At 40.5% G+C, this 4,729-nt stretch overlaps 1 non-coding gene across 1 annotated transcript; it reads right to left on the reverse strand.

Moving 5' to 3' along the window:
- Positions 1-4,146: 4,146 nt before the first annotated feature.
- Positions 4,147-4,253, reverse strand: LOC120266148. The gene has a single exon (XR_005537991.1). It is a non-coding gene; the product is annotated as a small nucleolar RNA R71 (small nucleolar RNA).
- Positions 4,254-4,729: the final 476 nt, after the last annotated feature.

Here is a 4,729-nt window from a genome sequence, read left to right on the forward strand (position 1 = left end):
GGGGCCGTCTGAGATGGCTTCGGAGGCTCGGCCGAGAGAGTCTCTCTCGGCCCATACGGCCCCCTATACGAGGCCGTATGGGGGGTAGTATGGGGCTGGCTAGTCCTTTTTAAACCATCTTTTCTCTCTTCTCTTTCTTCCATTCTCTTCTTTTCTCTCTTTTTCCACTGACTTTCTCTCTTCTTTCTCACTCATTTCTTCGCCAAATCTCCTCATTTTTTTCCTAAATCTTCTCCTCATCCCCTTTGAGACATCGATCTAGTAGTTTTCCTTGAGTTTAACGCTAGTTTTCTCAAGATTTCATCGATATGCTTTTTCAATGCCCTGGTTTTATCTTTTTCATTTTTTGGGCATTCTTGGAGCTTTTGTGTGGAATTTCTTTAGCATTTTTCTTGGTTTGGATGGTGTGATTGTTATGGATGAAGTTTCCCTTAAATTTATGTAAAACATTTTTTGATTTTCATGTTTTTTAGGAGGTTCTTTCGAAATGAACATTTCCCATATGGCCCCCATACGGCCGTATGGACACGATACATCATATTTTTAATTGTTTCTTCATCCCATACACTACATTTTGAATTATATTGGATTCCTCTATGCTTGATTGGGTTTTTCATGTTTCTTATGAATGTTGTGGATGAAGAAATTGACAATCAACCATGGAGTGATATTTGCACCACACAGGTGACCACATGGAACAAGATGTCATGTTGTGATGAGAGGCCTAATTCTAATGACAAGGATGAGCATGGAGACTTTAATTTATTGTTTAGACTTTATTTTATAGTTTTTGTGTTCTCTTTGTATTTTGTTTTAGTTTTGACATGATTACTCCCCATCTCTCCTTTGTAAGTTTTTGTGGAATGATGATGCCCCCTTTATGCTTTGCAGAGCATTAACGGAACTTGGTATGCCCTCCTTCCATTTGGTGGAAGCCGGACCCGACATGTATAGCTCACCATACCTTTTGTTGGGCCATACCTCTCCACAAGCACAAGAGTAACCGGGAAAGTACATTTTCACCCTCCTCTTTTATTTTCATTATCGATTTGCCATGTTTTTCATGATTAATGTACATTGAGGGCAATGCACAACACTAAGTGTGGGGATGGGTGTATTTCATGTATTGGTACCATTTGTTACATGCTAGTGTTACCTATGATGGCTTTGTTCATTCTTGTAAGATTCTTTTAGCTTGGATTAATGATTGATGTGAGTTACTTGTTTTTATGCTTTATTGAATCCTGTTTTACCCATAGTATTGTCATGTGCACTGAATTTTTTGTCGATGCCATGGGAATGGCCAATGTGATTACTCTAACTCTCTTGTATGCGTAACACACTACTTTAATCACTTGGCCTTAGAACACTAAGTTCTATCCTTCAATGGACTCTTAAGAACTTCTAAGTCTTGTTGAGCTAATCGTAGTTTTGTGTCATGTAGAGTATTTTGAAGATGTGATCTAGGGTGAATGTGAAAAAAAAATGAAATAAAATGAATAAAAAAAATGAGTCTATGTCAGTATTCCTCTTCTACTGAAGCATGAATGCGTTGATATAGACTGTAATCGAGTAGTTGGGTGCCTCTTGTGCCTAACCAGCATGTGCACTCTCTAGAAAGATTTCAAAATGATGTTAGTGCAGTTTACGTTAGTCGGACTCGAAAAAAAAAGAAATGAATGATGAAATGAAAATAAAAACCCTAGTGATCTTTTTGAGTACCTACCAAAGGTTTTGAGATGAAGGTGGATTTAGTTTCGAGCTATAGAATTAGAAGGATCTTACTTGGCCATTGAAGTAGCACTTAGTAGTTTAAGACTTAGTATTCTTTGTAAGTGGAGTGATTAGTATCTAGAGCTGTACTGATTGAAGTCCTTAGGCTAGACCAGATCAGAGCAAATGCGATAGAAGATTCACTTACACGGCACAGACATATAAGGGGTGAGACAGGATATTTTTATTATGCTTATTGACCATTGACAAGTGTCTAAATGTAGATGTTTTCAGGTATATATCGTATTCACTTTGCATGTATTTTGTGAGGTTTAATGCCCGTTTTGCACTTAATCGTCTACTATTTACTTTGTACGGCATAAGGAAGCCATGGAGAACAAAAAGATATCATTTGGGCGAAAAGAGAAGAAAACAGGAATTTCATACTACCCCCATACTACCCAGTATAGGGACTGTATGCACTGTAGCAGCGGAATGATTTGGAGTGCCTGCCCAGATTTCCATACTACCCAGTATGGAGGCCTTATGCACCCCGTATGGATCGTGAATCTAGGGTTTTTGAGTGCTATATGACCCCCATACGACCCCCATATGACCCGTATGCCTCGGGGGGGAGGGGGGTATAAATATCAACTTTTAGGGCAGAACAAGGACTTTTTTTGCTAGACCTTTTCTTGGCCGATTTTGGGGAGACACTTGAGAGGCTTTTGGACGATCTTGGAGAGGAGAAGAAGGGCAAGGAAGCTAGAAGATCATCCAAGCACAAGGTCCAAGACTCTCAAGGCAAGAAGGCAACATCATTCAAGAGGAGATCTACCACGATTTGAAGGAAGGAGACCCGCGGCTAGTGGAAGCATCATTTGGCATTCCTTTGGTGGGGAAAGCGTCATTCGGCATATTCTTCACCTCCTCCTTCACCATTTAATCTAGGAAGTGCCATTTATGCGTTTGTTCCATGTTTTGCTTGTTTGTATTGCTTGTTGTGCGATGATGACACACTAGACCCCCAAGGCCACCGGGTGTTGGTCATCCTTGGGGTGTTTTATCATGTATGTTGGATGATAACTTTCTAATTCTATGCTTAGGTAATTTTGAGATCTAATCCATTGTTTTCATGCTAAGTGCTACACTAAGGAGAAATCCGTAGCTCTTTTATGAGTGATGCATGTAGATGTGACTTGCTCGCTTGTATTAGATCATGAATGGATTAGAAGGGGATACTTGTATCATCACGCCGAGAAATTGGGTGTTTGGTAGCCCTCCATGTAAGTTTAATCCAAAGAAGAGTAGGTTTATTCCTAAGTGAGATTTCCTCGTACTTAATGTAATCGTAGGAATGTGGATTTGGAAGAAATTCCTATCTATGTTCGTATGGGATTAGGGTTCAATCGCCGAGAAATTAGGGTTGTTCTAATCTTGGAATCTCATGTTCCATTTTAGCCTTGCATCTTTAGATCATCATCCATGTTGCATGATAACCCCTCAAGGGGATCCACATCCATAGGCCTTTGCGTTATATTGAATTTCTTGGTTGCTCATTGCTTGTGCTCTCTAATTTGTTCATAACCTTGTTTTAGTTTTAATTGCTTTTAGTAGAGTAAAAATCCATCATTTGAGATCTTAGGCTAGATAATAGCTCGAGAAGGAGTAATAGGAGATCCTTCGCCCTGTGGAATACGATCCTCGTGTCTTCACACGAGGTATTACTTGGCGATCTCGTACACTTGTGGGGAATCAATCAATTTTTGGTGACGTTGCCGGGGACTTTATGGAATTCTATGAAACTTTTAGATTATTACTCTAGCCATTTCATCCTTTACTCATTTTTTATTGTTATTTTTCCTTTCCTTTAATCTCAACTTTCTATCATCTTTCTCGGTTTTGCAAGGTACTATGCATGATACGCTCAAATCCGTCAACATTGATTACATCGGATAGTGAAATTTAAAGAACTTTGCATCAGAGATTGAGAGAGGTTGGTGAAGGATCGGGTACGCAGAATATTGAAATTGAGGATAGAGAGTCTTCAATCATGGCCAAAGAGCAACGCACTCTATGCGAATATGAAAGACCCCAATTCACCGGAGATGAGTTTAGTGTTCAAGCACTGACCGTGGCATCCAACAACTTTCAAATTAAAGCGAGTACAATTGGCATGGTCAGAACTCGGTTCAATTCAATGGTCTAGCAAATGAAGATGCACATGACCACCTTTCCTGGTCCCTCCAAATTTGCTCTACATTCAAGATTAATGGGGTGTCCGACGATACGATCCGTTTGAGACTATTTCCATTCAGTTTGAGAGACGGAGCTTATCATTGGCTTACATCATTGTCTCCGGGGTCTATTAAAACATGGAAGGATATGGTTGAGAAGTTCCTTGGGAGATACTTTTCGCCAAGCAAAGCGGCGAAGTTGAGGCAAGAAATTTCAGCCTTTAAACAAGGGGAATCCGAAACATTGTTTGAAGCCTATGAGAGATTCAAGGATCTCCTTAGAAGGTGCCCCCACCATGGTTTTGCCTCATGGATGCGAGTACAAATCATTTACAATGGGCTGAATTATGCTACTCGCCAACTCATTGATGCCGCAGTGGGTGGTTCCCTTAGCAACAAGTATCCCAATGAGGCTGAGCAATTACTTGAGTCTATGGCAAGCAATGAATCACATTAGGCCTCAAGAGGATCTACACAAAAGACTGCTGGACTTTATGAAGTTAGTAGCAATGATGCCTTGGCCGCGAAGGTTGATGTGTTGACTCGAAAGCTTGATCTTCTTATGGGCAGTAGTTCGAGGTCAGAATCAGTGATGAATTGTAGCACTTGTGGTGGTGGGCATGATGCAGCCCAATGTCCAATTGCTAGCTCCTCAGTTGCATCCATTGAAAATGTTGACTACATTGAAGGGTAACGAAACCAAGGGAACCCGTATATCTCAACTTACAATCCAGGGTGGAAGAACCACCCAAATTTTTCATGGAACCAAGGCCAACAAC

This window comes from Dioscorea cayenensis, chromosome 7, assembly GCF_009730915.1.
Source record: "Dioscorea cayenensis subsp. rotundata cultivar TDr96_F1 chromosome 7, TDr96_F1_v2_PseudoChromosome.rev07_lg8_w22 25.fasta, whole genome shotgun sequence".
Classification (NCBI taxonomy): Eukaryota; Viridiplantae; Streptophyta; class Magnoliopsida; order Dioscoreales; family Dioscoreaceae; genus Dioscorea; species Dioscorea cayenensis.